We start from the raw sequence: 17,762 nt of genomic DNA, 5'->3' as shown, positions 1-17,762 counted from the left end.
GCATGTGTAATAGACTTGATCTTTACTTGATAAGGAACATACCTGTGAAATCTGGTATGAAATGCTGGCTCTAACCGTCCATACGGGGTAGAAATGTGGCAGCTCGCTCTAGGTCAAGAAGCTCTCTTCTTCTCTCTCAAAATGTGAAAATGAACAATGAGCTAGAATTTGGCCTACCTGACCTATATCTTCCCGAGGTTTTCATGACATAGAGCTAATTTTCCTTATCTTTGATCTCGCTATAATCTGCATACCACGAACCGCTTGTCATTCCGGCGTCGTATGACCATTTGATGGGATTTTGGCAAAATGTAGTCATGATCATTAAGGCTGAAATTAGACATCTTCATATTAGCTTCATATCTTCCATGCTTGATAACCTTATCATGATACTTCAGCGTTTGCTTCCAGAACTTGATTCTGACACTTGTGAGCAGTATTTTTTTACTTTTGATGTTTTATTAACAAAAATCAAATAAAATAAATTGAAAATTCTTATTAACCGGCAAAAATTAGCCAAAAATTATTATACTCATCCCTAAGCATATATTTTCACTAGAAGCATCCCAATGCTCTGGATTTTGTCATTACAGCTCATTATTATGTTGGCCGGATGATAAAAACGCTAAAAATGCCAGATTTTGATCAAATATGTTCGAAATTGAACTCTAAATAATGAGGCAACAAAGGAGAGGCCCAAAGCCCAGATCTCCCATGACTTCTTCTATATAGGACCGTTCTATTCTATCATAGGCTTTGTCGAGGTCTAGCTGCAACAAGATGCACTCTTGCTTGGAGAAGGATGCATACTCTATTCCTACCGTTGCTGCCAAGATATTAACATATATAGATCTCCCTTTAATGAACCCGTGTTGATGGGGAGAAATGATCCGATTCCTGTTTCCCATTGCTCATCAGTGTGAATTATAGAAAGAGGAATTTGAGCCGTATCTGCTGGTTGAGAAAGTCTTTGTTGTTGTAAGTTCTGTTTTCGTTTTAAAATCCTGATTATGGCCTCCTCCTACGCTTGAGCTTTTGTCACATTTTCTTTGTTCTTGCGCTCCTTCACAGCGTGTATTTTGGCAAGCATCTCTGAGGTTAGTGGTAGGTTGTACTTCTTTAGTCTGCAACCACTAATCCAGTTAGGCATCTCCTCTCCCTCTAATGTCACAAGTTTAATGGCACCTCTAGATGATATGTCATGAATCACATAGGGTCCATTGCCTCGTTTTTTGAGTTTCCTGGAATGTTATTTCAGGGTATACATTAAGACGTAATCCCCCGTAGCAAATTCCTTGCTGATAACATGTTGATCAAAGAATGATTTCATGTTTCGTTTTTGCACGTAGATTGATGCAACTGCTCTCAATCTAGTTTCATCCAGTTTTTCCAGGATATCTACCTGATTGGATAATTCATGGCCCGTCCATTCTAATTCTTTAGCGACCTGAAGCGTGGGGATAAGAAATTCGAGTGGCAAAATCGCTTGAATTCCATAAACCGTGTTGAACGGAGTCCTTCCGATTGATGTTTTGTAAGCTACTCTATATGCCCATAAAGCGGAATGCAGCTTTTGATCCCAGTCTGAGAATTGTCACCAAAATCTTGTTCGTACTTTCTGCTTGGCCGTTAGCTTGTGGGTGATAGGGAGCTGACTTCCTGTGAATTACCATGAATTCATCCAATAGAAATTCGATCACTTCATTGATGAAGTGAATCCCTCTATCGCTCACTATCTCTATTGGTAAGCCATATCTGGTCAAAATGTTCTCATACAAAAATCGTGCTGTCGTTTTTGCATCATTTTTGGTTGTTTCTTTCGCTTCCACCCACTTTGTTAGATAATCTGTTGCCACAATAATGTATTGAGCGTGCGTATCCAGGAGGCGTAATTGGTCCTACAAAATTTATTCTCCATTTCGCAAACGCCTTTGCCCCCATCATTGGCCTCAAGGACATATCATCTCGTGCTCTAGGAATATTTTTCCTCTGGCAATCGTCACATCGTTTCACAAACTCTTCAGCGTCCATGAATAGTGTAGGCCACCATATGCCTGCAATAAGAATTGCTTTGGCCGTTTTGTTAGCTGATAAATGTCCTCCAGCTTGTCCACCATGTCCTTGCTCTAAGATAGGAATGTATTCCTCTTCAGTCGCGCACATTCTCAATTGATTGTCTTTTCCCCTCTTGTTAAGATTGTCCTCAATCAGTACATAGTTTTCTGCCTCTTTCGTGATCGTTTTGATACGTGATCTACTCATCCCTTCAGGAAGTATCCCGGTGGTGAGGTATTCAACAATGTAGTTACTCCATCGAGGTGCTACAGATAATTTGAATAGAGTCACGTGTTCTATCGGCTTTTGAAATATGCAGCTAACGCATGATTTGATATGCATATGAACACTTTGTTGCATTTTTGGCCAATACACACCCATTCTCATCAATCTTTGATACGTCTGTGCATGCCCATTGTGAATCCCCGATGTTTGTACATGAGCTTGGTTTAGATACATTTCCCGTTCACTCGATTCAACACAAAGCTTAAGGATTTGATCCGGTCCCTGTTTGTATAACCTTCCCGCCAACATTACCAATGATCTAGATACTGCAATGGTAGATGGTTGTCTTGTCACATTCAATGACCCAATAGTCAACAAAGGAATTACATCCTTGCTCCATCTTGGAACCATTTCTATGTTGAAAAGATACGCATCTGGCAAATCATCATCAACTCCTACAGGGTTTTCTCCATGCATCATTCTAGATAAATGATCCGCTCTTCGGTGTGTGGTTCCTTTTTTGACTACTATCGTGAAGTCAAACTCAAGCAGTATGATGAACCATCGTACAATCCACCCCGTACTGCAAGGTTTGTTTACTAAGTACGGCAGTGCTTGGTGATCAACGAAGAATACAACTTTATTGGAAAGTAAGTAGTGTCTAAACTTTTTCACCGCATAGATCGTACCCAAACCCTCCCTCTCAGTTGTCGTGTAATTCTTCTCTACATTGTTCAGTTGTGTACTGGAGTAACTGATTGAAAAATCCATGTTGTTCTCTCCAGGTTGTGCAAGTATGCATCCTATAGCATATGTTGATGCATCTACGTGGATGTGGAATATCTTTTCCCAATCCGGAGCCTTCAAAATTGGAGTGGAAATCAACCTTTGCTTCAAACTTTGAAAATATTTCTCGCACTCATCTGTCCACTCAAATTTAGTTATCAGCGCGTAAAGTGGTTTTGCAATTATAGCGTATGAGTAGATAAATCTGCGATAATATCCACAATGGCCCATAAATGCCTATACCTCCTTTACCTTTACTGGTCGTGGTAGATCAACAATGACACTGATCTTCTCCATGTCTGTCGAAATACCATTTTTGGACACTATATGTCCGAATATTTTTCCCTGTCTTACCATGAAGACACATTTCTCTGGATTCAGGAAAATCCAATACAGTCTGCATTTTTCAAACACTTTGGTCAAGTGCTCTATGTGCTAATCTTACGAGACAGTGAACGCATAAGTCACCCATGTAAATTTCTGGGAACTGTCTTAGATATTCTTTAAAAGCATGACCCATCATCATCTGAAATGTGGCTGGTGCATTTGTTAAGCCAAAAGCCATTACCCTGAATGCAAAAATGCCCCATTCAGTTGCAAAAGCCATCTTATCCTGATCCTCTGGCTTTATTGCGAGTTGGTTGTATCCCGAAAAGCCATCTAAGAAACTATAAGCTTCTTTACCTTCCACTCTTTCTATTACATGATCAGTAATGGGTAGGGGATAGTTGTCCGAATTGTAGCAACGTTTACTTTCTTGAGATTGACGCACACTCTTAACTTTCCATTTTTCTTCGGGACCACCACAATCGGTGAAACCCAATCGGTGTGCTCAATTTCGTAAATAAACTCTGCCTCTTTAAGCTTATCTATCTCCTCCTTGATCTTTTTTGCAAACGTCTCATTGTAGGTATAGGGACGTTGTCTGCTGGGTTTGGCGTCATTCTTAAGGGGTATTGTGTGTTGACAGATACTTGGATCCACCCCCTTAAGATCTTTGTATGACCATGCAAATACATCTCTATATTGTTTAAGAATAGCTACCAAAAGCTTTTCCTCCTCTTCGGTAAGATCTGTGGTAATATATGCAAGTTTTGGATCTTCTCCCAACTCCGCTAGATCTATTCGTTTGGCTTTTTCAGGACCGTCGTACAATGTACCAGGTTCCTTCAATTCCCTCATCGGTTGTTGCACTATGATTTTCCTATCTCGTATGGTATACTTCTTATAATGGGACGGCACATCCATCTTGTCAGAACTTGTGTCCTGATTTGTTTCCAATCCAGTTGTCCATATGTCTCTGAGGGTTCGTTTGAGCTTATTGTACTCCGTTTTCCTCTCTGTTTTGGTCATTCCAGACCCTGTTTTCCCCACTTTATGTGTCTTAGTCGTTCTCTTTTGGCGCCTGTTCTTCTTGTTGTTTTTTCATGATTTAGTTTTGATAAACCGACTAGTGACCTCGTCTTTGACACTATCATCAGCTTTGACAAGCTTTAGATATCCCGTTCTGTCATTGACAAGTGGCATCGGATTATTCTTATTCGCTCTTGATTTTCTTGTTCTCTTGGATTTATACCACTCTTGTCGACTAGGTTTTTGGTTAGTAAACTCGTAAAACATGTCCTGTCTCGACCTGTATTTCCTATTCGTCTCTGATCCACTTGATCTTTCGTCATCAGCATCTATCATTTGGATTTCATCACCCAGTGATGAAAAGTCACCGCTTAGTGAATCTCTGAATTCCTCCTCTTTTCGATTCCTATCGTCCACTACAGATATCTCATGAATTATTCTTTTACACTCAGTCTCACATAGTGGTTCTTCTTGTTCATCACTCTCTGATCCTGACTCAAGGATGCCGCTAGCCATTTGTAAAGTTACTAGGTTGTATCCTTCATCGTCACAAAATTTTGTAGGTGTGCATTCGTTAACACATACATCCAAGGTTGAAAATATTTGAGTCCACCCAAATGGCTCAAATAAATTTGCAGAGAAAGGTTCTGGGAGATAAGCCTCGTCTTCTACGGATCTTTTCAATACACATTCCTCTTTGACTATGTCTCCACAATCAGATGCTCCACACATCCAGACATGTGCTTTTGTTTGTATACATGCGGGTATTTCTTTTTCATTTACTGTGGTTGAATTAAATTCTTTCGCTGGTGTTTTTGCAACGTCTCTATAGCTGTGATCCTTCATGTTGATTTTCGTTATTAGCTCTTCGTGCCGGTAAATTTGGTCGTACCCCCCAATCTTGTATCATTTTGAGTTGACGCATAAAAGGTCGCTCCAAAATAATGTCGAAGTTGTTCGTTTTCCCGAAATCCACCACAGCAAAGGTGTGCTCATAGTTAATTCCACACGAAGTTACAACTGTTTGGTCCAGGATTCCCAATGGTCTCTCTACATACCTATCTACAAATTGCAATTTCATTCTCGTCTTTCTGAGATCTGGACGGCCCCATTTCTCCCAGATTTTCTTTGTAGCAATCGCAACTCCTGCTCCACTATCTAGGATAGCTATCGTTTTTATATCCTGATATTCAACAGGTAAGGTTGTATTACCCTCCTCACCTTCACAGTAATCTCCGAACTTGTTTATTGGTACTGGTTGGGCTTTGGGTTCACCTTCCTGTTTGTTTTCTTCTCCCGTAGGGTTTGTCTGAAGAGGAATCTTTACTCCTTTGTTCTCCAAATGTTTCCCCATGTCTTCCCATAAGTGTGGTGTGGTCTAACTCTCAAGAGTTCTGACAGTGTGATTGTGCATGTTATAGGTGTCGACAGCATCTCTTGAAAACTTTTTGAGTCAATCATTTGTGGAATATTTCTCATCTGGGATGGAACTAACCTCGTGTTCACCTATAAATGAAGGCAGGGTTTTCAAGGATTGAGCTTTGCTTTCCATTGAAACCTCCGTTCCCGCATCTCCATATAGCGATTGTATATCTCCTGGATAAAATCCGTTGTCCAAGTTAATCTCAGGATTTGGAGGAGACTGTAACGTCGCGATTCCGTTCTTCCTATTTGTAATGGTTTCCCATAAGTGTTGTGGCCATGGTTCTTCAACTTCTGGAATTGGCATTGTAGTCATTCACTTAGCGCCATCAGTGGTGTTCGACACCACTTGGTGATCCAATGACAATATCGTTTCAGGCCTTGGTCCATTTACTTGTTCGGGTTCATTGATTTTTAGTTTTTCTCGCTCTTTGTGAATCAGCACTTCTTGTTTTGGGGTTCTAACCGCCTTAGGTTCCACAATGCCTGGGCTGTTTCAATGAGGTGTTTACACATTTCCAAACGCTTCGTTTGCACTTCTAGTTGAGGATAAGTCAACCATCTTTGCTCTAAGGTTTGATTTGTTTTTAGCCTTGCTTCGTACGCTTGTAATAGAGCATCTAAAGGCTCTAGCACTTTCTCAACCAAGAGTGATCCTCTTGAGGACGCTTTGCTCGGCTTGTTGTTATCCTCAGCAGTTTTACTATCTCTCTCTTGTTTTAGTTGCTCTTTCGTTTATGTAATTTGTTTTGCATGGAAATTTGGGTTTTCAACCTTCTTGTTTTCATTCTGTCTCGTTTCTCCTTCCAAGATTTTCGCTGGGTTCTCACAGATAAACTCTCATTTTCTGTGGGTATTGGCAACTCGAACTTTTCTTCCAATGGCTTGTTTTTCTCTAAGTCCTTGGCTTGGGCTCTGGTTATCGCATTGATTTGGATCATGGGATCGGTTTCTGATCCACTGCTTGCACTTGGTAACACCCCCACAATATCTATAGTTGCTTTTCCCTTGTTGTCCGCATTCCTTGGGCAATCTGGCAATATGTGATTCACACCACATCCGTCACAAGGAGGTGGTCCCATAGGTTGTCCTTCCCTATTAGGATATCCTCTTGGTTTGTAGTTATTGTTCGCAATGAATATTAGCGTTCTTTTGTCCACCAAATATTGATCTCTCGAAGGTTGTGCTACATACGTTGGTGGTGCCATACCCTCGCTATTTCCCCACGGTTGATAGGCTTCGTCTTCATACATTTGTGATTTAGGTTCTATTAGGTAAGGCTCATTCGGTTCCTCATAATAAGAAACTTGAAGTGTACTATTTGTTCTTGGTGATGCTTCACAAGGTTAAGCATACCTAATCATGGCTCTATTTTCCTGTGGTAATGGAGTTTGTTGACCCAACACAGGTTGAGGCCTGTCTGCTCCTGCTACCATATTCATATTTGGTCCAACTTGATATCTTGGAGGAGGTGGCTGGGGTGGTCCTATTGGAGGTCCATACGGCCTTTCCCTCACATAGCTTTTGTTGTAAAAACACTTATCCGTGCCATGATTTGTCCATTTTTTCTCTATGGCGCACCATTTCAGTACTCGTCCATTCGCAACTGGTGCTTTCGGCTGTTGTGTGCACCACGGCATCGGGTGATCCCCCCCACATATGTCACATTTCCTTGTCTAAGACTGTCTCATCACCGGATTTGATCTCATATGTTGTTGCATTCTCTTCGTTACCTCCTCTATCATTTGGTCAGCTGTCGGCATCAAGGAAGCCTGAGCATCTTTCTTGGTAGAGGGTTTGCTCTTAATAGATGAAGAGCCACTGGTTACTGAATCAGTATCCTCTGACACTTCCCCATATGCTTTGCAGTTGTCAACAAGATATAACGCTTCCCTTGTAACCTGTTCAAATGTGCTACAGGCCTTCAAATGAAGGTCCTTTTTCAAGGTTTCGTTCCTAAGTCCTTCAATGAAGAGCACATACAATCTCTCATCCTGCGGTAATTCTCTCCTCGGGCACCTCTCAATGTATTGCTTGAATCTCAAGGATGCTTCCTTCACTTTTTCGTTCTCCCTTTGTTTAAAAGCATATACCTGTGATACAATATTATGCTTTATACCCCGTTTTGAGAATTCTTACGCGAACTCTCGCAATACATGTTCAATATTCGGACAAGTGTCAGGGTTCAAAGGTTGAAACCATGTGAAGGCCGTCCCTTCCAAGGTCAGCGTGAATCCCTCGTATTGAATATGGAAATCAATGATCTGCTCTACTCTTAAGACTTGCTTGAAGAGCGATACATGGGCATATGGATCCCCTGATCTGCTATACTTCTTCGGCATGAACTTTGCTACTTGGGATGGCCTAATCCTTCTATGGTCTGTGACCAGTCTCATTGTTCCCGTGTCTTGACTCAATCCTTCTCGTACATAATGGATGTCGTGGGTTGCTCTCGTTGGCTCCTCTGCCTCGAATCTACTACTAGGAGGCAAATATGATGGTGTGGCTGCAAATGTCGGACCTACTGCAGTATGTGTAGAGATAGGAACCGCACTACCTCGATTCGTAGCCATTGATTCTCTGGAATGTAACGTTCCCATGGGGCTTGGCATAGAATACTGAGGTCGACTGAAAGAATCAGCTACATGAGTCCTCTCTCCACCTGTTGCCATCAGGTCTGGCACGACAGTTGTAGGTGCTGGTCTTAGTGGGCTTGGAGTGACATAATACTGGTGGAGTGGTCCCCCAAAGTACGTATATCCTTCCAACTCCTTTTTATTGATTGCTACGTATTGTCTTCCATACTTGTCGTATGCGGCGATTTTCGTTTCTGCTCCCTCTGTATAGGTGAAGACATAAAGTCTTTTCCACTCAATCATCTCTCTGACATAGCGTTCTTCACATCTATAATAGAGATCTTGCTCCCCATTATTATACTTGTATAACTCCAAGTAGACATTATCCGTGTTGACTCAGAAAGTTTCATTTTCTCGCCTTAACCTCGCATTAGGGAAGCTTATTGTTGGTGCCTTCTCCTCATGTCCCTCATCTATTTTGACTTTCGTGCCCATCAATCCCCACTTGTCTACAGTGTTAGGATTCAGGACTACCAAGTACATGATACCCTCGTCATCTAGGTACCTATCTCTGCAATAGCTCCCATGCACTAAGTTCCTGAACTCGCTTGGTCTATCTTCTATTTTCACACAATAGCGGTCCATACCATCTTTGTATATCTTGGCACCTTGCTTGTTGTCATATTGATACTTGATGAAAAATAGCTTCATTGTGGCCGAAGGGTCTGATGGTCGTGCTGCCATGTTTTCTCTTCCGTTTAGTTTTAAATGTCCCAAGTGTTCCATGAAGTACTCGTAAGATCTCTCTGAAGAAGTATCGGAGATGCCTTCTTCAAGGATCGCCTCTAACGGTCGTACTACACCTTGGTTTACACTCTCCTCCGTTGATAAAACACTTACTTGATGCGCAAAATTTCGGTGTTGGATGTTGATTTGTTTTCCCGATCTCAAAAACATGAAGAAAGTGGGATTTACTGGACTGAATACAAACCTCTTACCTGGAGATGGAGTGATCTTCCAACTCTTGCGACTGCATGGATTGTTACTTGATCGGTCTCTGTAAATGAATACACTTGATGGCTATGAGATCACTATATCATTCCAACTGTCAGCAAATTCAACACTTTCACAATGACTTCAACACAATTTGGCTTGTAGATTGTTGGCAGTATGTCCAATTTGGGTTTTGACAACTCCTGATATGTTAAATAGTCTAGGTCTATGAACGGTAAAAAATGAGTCAAATCTGGCACAGAGCTACACCAATCGCGATCGTATTTCTGAGCCCAAATTAGATGAAACTTCACCAGCTTCTTCACTAGGCTATTTTAAGGCTACCTCTCAGATACTTTTGTATTCAGACTCTAAAAAGTCAAGCTTTTACCAGTTCTTGGTTGGAAGTGTCTGTTTTCCAGAATCTGTCAGTTTGATCAGATTTTGGTGCTTGATTTGGGATTTGGAAGCTATCTGGGGTTGTTTTGTGTATAGGCTATTCCTCTGTATGGTTTCTTCCCTATTTTGATGTGTTTTGGTCTACTGAAAGTCAATTTCTATGCCAGTTTAGCAGTTTTTGACTTGGATCTGTATTCAGATGGTTTGACAGGTATTTTGAGGTTTCTGGCTCTAGGTCCTTTAGACTTTTATGTTTGTATACACCTGAGGATCCCACAGATTAAATCTGATCAAAATCTGGCACTTAGGTACATCGATCGCGATCGTAGTTCTGAGCCCAAATTAGACCAAATTTGGCATGCTTGTAGACACTAATGTTTTAGAGCTATCCCCCAAGTCTTTTTTCATTTGGATCATCAAAAGCCAAGATTTTGCACTTTTTGGATCTGTCAGGATAGTTTTATCCAAGTGGCCTGATTTCCTTGATTTTTGATGTTTTTGGGTGTTGTTGTTGTACACAAACTTGTTTAGAATCTTATCAGGAAGGCACACAAAAAATCTGGTCAAAATCCGGCACATAGGTACACCGATCGCGATCGTAGTACCTGGGCCAAATTTGATGAATTTTGGTCTGCTCCATCTGACAAGTATTTTCCAATGGTTGGTGCTACCACTTTGTAATTTGAATCAATTTCAGCTCTGTTTGGTAAGATTTTCAAGATTTCAGAGTCTTATGGTCTTTTTGCCAAAGTTATGGTTTTCTGGTTTCTCGACTCTAATTTTTGCCCCAAATCTCATTGGAATATGATTTGCTTATCCTACTCCTAAGTACAAAAATGAAAGAACATAAGGAAATGAATCAAACAAAACAAACACGACGGATTTCGGGTGAGACTTCAGTACTCAATCGAATTAAAGAAATTGAAGAGCAAAAATGCTTTGAACACTCTCACTCACAGCTCCCTAAATCTCCTAAGAGAGGATCTAGCCGGTCCACTGACTCTAGACTCCACTAAGCTCTACACCCCTGTCTAGCAGCCTAAATGAGGTGTAAAATGGATTTGTGGATTGATCTTCTTTTTTAAAGAATCTAATTGTACACTCGGTCACTCATCACCTAAGGTGCATTCCCCGACAACGGCGCCAATGTTTGCGGGTCGCCGCGATGGACGTCCGTAGCATAGCACTCAAGCATCAACATATTTATCAATACAAGGGAAGTGACCAGGATGAGGCGTGGAAACTCACTAGGGTGTCAATCCTAATGAGGTGAAATCGATGAGATGCATCTACTAACTCTACAAGAAAATCAAACGCACTATCGCCAAGTAATCTGACTATGTCCTTCTACACAGCTCTACAGTCGTGACGCCCATTCACCATGCAAATCTATTCGGAATCACACGAAACTTGAAGGGAAGCCACAGGGGACTATCACGATCATATCATATCACTGTCACAGCATTCTGGAGAGGTACAAAGATCGCAATCGTTCATCTCAAAGTCAGCAAAAACAATGAACAAGTGATCCTAATGGGTCGTTTTAGGGTCCCCAAACCATCTCCTAGGGTCAAAACAACATAAAATACAGATATAGACACTCAAAACAGCGATTTAAGGTCTCAAATTTGTAGTTAAAAACCTACACCGAATCTTGAATGATTACACTTGAATGGAAGAGCAAAGTAAGAGGAACACAATGCAATAAACGAATTTGAATTTGGATTACTGTAGCCACAATAGCGAAGATTACAAGTTGGAGCAAGAAGGAGCTCTCAAACGTACGCTGTCTTCTCAGTTTCTCTTCAAAACGATGATGTTCAAACTTACAAAAAATGACCTTTATATTTTAGGTCTTTACAAATGGCTTGTCCGGCCAAAAGCTCCTAAACTTCTAACGCGATCTCTAATATACAAATGCTCCCAGAAGAATAATCATAAATCCTTTGACCAGGTCTCGCCTTAGAGATGCTCTCTTACAAAAGAATTTTACAAAGGTTTCTCATAAAAATATGACCCTTCTCTGGAAACGGCCGCTTGTCGCTTCGTCCGCCAAACAATGTTGTGGATTATTTGACTTTGATGACATGCGTTGCAAACATAGTTGACTCTAATGGCATGAGTTGTGGAATGGTGATTAGCAGAGAGAGAGAGAGAGAGAGAGAGAGAGAGAGAGAGAGAGAGAGAGAGAGAGAGAGAGAGAGAGAGAGAGAGAGAGAGAGAGAGAGAGAGAGAGAGAGAGAGACCGCAAAGCTCTATACTGTTTTCAGCATATGCAAAGAGAGGGTCTCAAGCTCCGGATGCAATCACCTATACGTGCAGCTTGAAGGCATCCCAACAAGTCTTTGACGAGCTTACTATGCGGGATGTCGTCTTGTGGAATGCATTCATTGCAAGATATCCCCAACAGGGTCCTAACACTGGGCTATTTTCAGCAGATGCAAAGAGAGGGAAGCTCTCCCAAATGCAATCACCTATGCTTGTATCTTCAAGGCATGTGGCATTGTGCAGATTTTGATATGGACAAAAGAATTCACGATGATATTGTGAGCCAAAGGTTGTCGAAAAAAAACGAGGTACTTCGCACTGTCTTGGCATGTATACCAAATGTGGTGCACTTGAGAAAGCACAAAAAGTGCTTGAGAAGCTTACTGTTCAGAGTGGCATCTAATCATGATACAAGAGTCTAGAAATCATAGGGGGGCTCCTCTTTTCACAACAGACGGCATGCCACCTACAAGCATAGAGTCTTAGAAACCCCCTATGTATAGCCAGTATATGGATTTATGAACCCCCTTAATATCTATATCTATACTATATTAAAAGGGGGAGGGATTCCGTCCCCCCCTGACATGTGGCGAAATCATCTTGAATTGGCATGTGTGCCCTGCGCCTCCCGACTGCTTAGCACAACAGTAACACACAAACATAGAAAGAGAGAGAGAGAGAGAGAGAGAGAGGACAATTAGTGCACAATTGTCAGCCTCAATCTACGAGCTTCGTCGGCCTCAATATGCGGGCGTCCTCGGCCTCCATCACAATCACCCTTGGGCTTCCCTCCCACCTCTTCTATGCCTTCCATTGCAGGCCCTCTCACGTGCACTCCAGGTGAAGAAGTTGCAACTTGTAGGCCCTCTCATGTGCACTGCAACTAGCTATAGGTGAAGAAGATGCAACTTGTTGCAGGTGAAGAAGAGGCACCCATCATACCACATGCTTGCACGCCGAGGTCAAAGAGAGGGAAAATCACTCCATAAGAGTAATCTCACTAGAGGGAACCAAAATAAGGTGCAACTAACCACTGCCGATAGGGGTAGGGCGTATGGAAAACAGCGGAGAAAAGAGAGCAATGGAAGGAGTAGACACTAGCCGAGGTAGTGAAAGGATGGGAGAGTACAAGGTAGGAAGAAGCTCGCGATTGTTGCATTCGGGGTGGTGTGCATCTACACACACACGGCCAGGGGGCAAGTGTACGCATGCAAGGATGGCCTCCATCGCCATGTCTCTGCATCAGCTGGCCATCCACAACTATGGCTCTCATGCTCACCTTCCTCTTCTCCCCTCCATTCCCAAACCACAGCTCTTTATCTTTAGTCCCTTAGATTCTTCTTCTTCTGGCGATATTCTACATGCACTTCATTTTGCTACTATGACAGCTGCATCCCCCTCTTGCTGAGCCGGTTCTCTATCCTAGGGGACTGTGATGGAGAAGGTGGTGTTGGAGAATTAGGATTTAAGGGGTGTGGTAGTGGTGGTGGAGAAGAAAGGATTACAGGGAAGGCCTCATCCCGCACAACAACCCTATCCCAATTTGTAGTATCCATGGCAGATCTTCCTCCAAAATAGATCTGCAGCAGCTGCATAACAACTCTCTTCAGCTCAAGAGCTTCAATAGCATGCATGAGCATGCCATCCATGACATTGTAAGTGGGCTTGGTTATGTTTTCCCTTTCCCAATATGCGCACTTGAGCTTCACGGAGCTTCAAAGTTCCATGCTATTTGAGAGCTCTAGACCCTTCATGTGCCCAACAATATGGCCGTTGGCTGGCCCCTTTTGACTTCTTGGTGTTCATGATTTAAGGGAGTTGGTATCTCAAAAGGCACTAGCTTGCAATGAGGATCCAAAGCAACCACCAACGGATGCATGCGTGCACATGCACAAAGAGAAAGAGAGAGAGAGAGAGGAGAAGAGAAGGCTGTAAAAGATAACAATAAAAAAAAGGACACATTTCAAGTGATACATTTAATAGTAAGTTATGTTCACTATTGTAAGAATATTCACTACCTCAAGTGAAGTTGTAGGATCGATGTCTTCCTCATTGGATTGACTTTTGATTTCATTTTTCACAAACATCTCCTGTTTAAGTTCATAAATTAAATTATTAAAGAATCTTTTTTAAAATATACAAAGTAAATCAAGCAAGTAGAAACAAGGATAACGTTCTTACTTACCTTTGACTTTTTGTACTTTAGCTTTGCTTCTTTTGAGGTCCTCCACATGCCATTTGTACTAAGCTCCTTCCCAAGAAAGAATCACGATTTTATCATAGTTATTGCAACTGATTTGTATAATCTCATCTTTGCCTTTTGTGTTGTGACGTAAGTCGGCCGGCATAGAGAAATTGTGAAACCATGGATAAATAGTGCGATAGTTATCAAGCATCATTGCATGATGTTCTTTATGCTTTTTCTCTAAAATCTCTTTCTCATAGAGCTTATTAGGATCCCTATCCTTCCCCTTTGGTGGACAAAATATATCGTCATAAGAGGGTGACCTAACTTTTTCTTTACTAGAGGATGAAGAAATCCCTACACCTATAAATAACATTCGCAAAGATTAGCTATAATAAATTCAACCATTTTTGAATCATATATTTGATGCTAGTAATCAGAGTATCATTTACCCTTTTCATTTGTTAAAGAATCTTTATTTTCTGAGGCAACTACTCGAGAGGATCCACTTTGGATTTCTATGCATATTAATGCTAATTAGAAAGCTATTAAACACCTTTGCAACCACCACTACAGTAATGTGCTATTGAATAAACATACACTAGTATTCTCAATAAATATGTACCTTGCTTGGTCTGAGGTGCAGCTTTAGCCTTTTTAATCATGGCCTCTTAAAATTCTACCAAGTCCAGGTTGTTTACCATAGCTTCAATGTCTTTTGCTTGGATCCCATCCATTTGTACACTAAACAAAAAATGAACCACAGTAATATTATTGCTTTCAAAAATAATCAAATTACTCTCTCCTAAGAAAATATTTAGTAGCTATTTTCATATTCAAGTTTTACCTTTTATTGTGTAGTCATGATTGCCAACATAACAGGAACCTCCTTTATAAAACCTCCAACAATAATATTTCTTCTTTTTTAAAACTATCCAGCTCTTGTTACTGCTCTTAGACATCCACCAATCTTCCACTCTTCATCTTCTTTCACAACGTTCCATCGTTTCTCTCCATATTGAGTCTTAGTCTCTTTAGTCCATGCAACTTTCACTTGCATGAGAGCATGATCCACAGACCTTACAACGGCATACTGTATTTCATTGAAAGAGCACAAAGGTTTCTGACATGGTTTCATTAGGATAATGTCATTCTCCTGAATCCAAGGTGGAATACCTCCAACACAACCGTGCTCAACTAGTCATTGTCTTAGCTGTAAGTCTTTAGTTTCATATGCAATTATGTTGTTTTCACAATGAAAATATCTAAACTTGTGTAGAAAAAACTCGATGGGTCTTATGAAATCCCAAGTATAGGGCATAAATCTTTGTTGAAGAAGACTCGTTCCTGTAGTATTATCAAGTTGTAAGATGTCATGCCTTTGAATAGATGAAATTATCTAGCGATAATAGTTCAGTCCAAAGAATAGTCTCAAGTTGCCATTATGCTCAAATGAGAAGAAGTGGGTGATGCAAGCCTTTCAATGTCCAACAATATCGGTTGGTGTATTCCCTTCATTGCACTAGACCATACATTATCTACAACCTTGTAAAGTTCTCCTTTGAAGAACACCTTGTTTATGAACCCCAACTTTTGTTGCATCTTTATTTTAATACTCAGCAATATTTTCTCCTCTAAAGTTGCATCTCAGTGAGATCTTTTCTTCCCACCAATGACAATCCCATTTTGTCCAAGGACTTGTGTACATGGGGAGTCCACATTGAGCCTTGTGGCCAGGCCCCATAAAATTTTGGCTTTCTCTATTGAAGAGACTTTCAAAATCCCACATCCATGCTACTCTGGACAATGTAACTAATTGCCTTTGTCAACTAAGTAACCTTCTGGGGGGACGAGAGAATTATGAAAACCTTTAAAAATCCTTTGTGTTGGCAGAAGTCTATCTCTATCTATTTTAACATTTGACAAAACTCGAGTGAAGAGGAACCTTCGATGGTAGTTCACCAAAGAAATCTCATCCTCCTTGTGATTTGTCTTTACACAAACATAAATAGACACCATGCGCTCATATAAGTAGCACCATATTACATCATGACTTCCGTGGCGCAAATGTCATAATAATTTCACCAAGCTTTGACCAAAAAGGTAGAAAATGAAAATGACATTTGATTTTTAAGATAAATTCAATTTATTTATAAGAGAATATGCCTAACTTGCAACATGCTCCAATGGAGGTGAGTCGGAACCAAAAAGATCTTCTTTCTAACTCTCCATGATGCAAGGCGTTTGCGTACCAAACTTATATCTTCCAGAGACCATCCATTATCTCTAGTAAAGTTGAAAAAAGCATTGGAAATTTTTTATGACGTGAAGACCTAAATCAAAGATCTCTTTGCGTACTTCCCTCACTTCACATAGCACATATGGTAAGCACCACTGAATAAACTTATGATTCTCCTCTGCCTTATAGCTTTCATGATACTTACTGGGGAATCTAGGCCAACGACCATAGCGAATGTGAGTAGGGACAACTCTACTCACTCTTTCAGCAAGATCATCAACCATCCTTTTCACATCATTATTAGGGATTTCATGAGAGCACCAATATATTTTCTAAAACAATGTCATGTTCAATGAAAATATGTGCATACAATCAAAAACTAGGTCAAGATGTGGATTAAACCCATATAGGTCATAAAATCTCCACAGGGGAGATACTCCAAAAAGATCACATTATTTGAGTAGGGCTTCACGTTGGCCCTGTGAGAAAAGGCCCTTTCGGAGGCTAAGATAACAAGAGTGGACTCCTCTATCTGATGCTTTGCTGGAGGATATTTAAATTGATACCTTTTTTTGTCGTATATGTATCTTCCACATCCTTCACTATCCAAACAAGCACTTGCCTTGCATCTACGACCAAAGGATTTCCCTCCTTCTTTAAAGCAGCCGATCTTACATTGGGTGGGGGGATCTCCTGTCACCATCATCAACATTGCGAGAGCTATGAACCTTTTGCGAAGAGGACATAGGGGACAACATTGGGATCAAATCAAGAGGGTAATTGAACTCTATCTCTATTCCATCGACAAACAACCTCTCTAAATCCTCCATTAAAGGCCTCAAAAGAACATGAAACAACTCTGATGAAATTCTAATTATCTTCTTGCAGTTGAAGGGTATAAATACCACTGGCAAAGCTCTATATCTCTATTCCATCAACAAACAACCTCTCCAAATCCTCCATTAAAGGCCTCAAAAGAACATGAAACAACTTTGATGAAATCCTAATTATCTTCTTGCAGTTGAAGGGTATAAATACCACTGGCAAAGCTCTATATCTCTATTCCATCGACAAACAACCTCTCCAAATCTTCCATTAAAGGCCTCAAAAAAACATGAAACAACTTTGATGAACTCCTAATTATCTTCTTGCAGTTAAAGGGTATAAATACCACTGGCAAAGCTCCGACCTTTGATCGTTTCCCACCATTAAGAATCTTTATCTCCACTACTCCACAATTATTTTGAGTAGTTCGAGACGT

The 17,762-nt window shown here is 40.8% G+C and overlaps 1 pseudogene; it reads right to left on the bottom strand.

Moving 5' to 3' along the window:
* Window positions 1-14,096: 14,096 nt before the first annotated feature.
* LOC147443101 (uncharacterized) lies at window positions 14,097-17,259 on the bottom strand (annotated as a pseudogene).
* Between the last annotated feature and the right edge of the window lie 503 nt (window positions 17,260-17,762).

The sequence above is a fragment of the Adiantum capillus-veneris genome, chromosome 14 (genome assembly GCF_014529385.1).
Source record: "Adiantum capillus-veneris isolate H3 chromosome 14, ASM1452938v2, whole genome shotgun sequence".
NCBI lineage: Eukaryota > Viridiplantae > Streptophyta > Polypodiopsida > Polypodiales > Pteridaceae > Adiantum > Adiantum capillus-veneris.
This window is presented reverse-complemented; position numbering and strand designations above follow the sequence as displayed.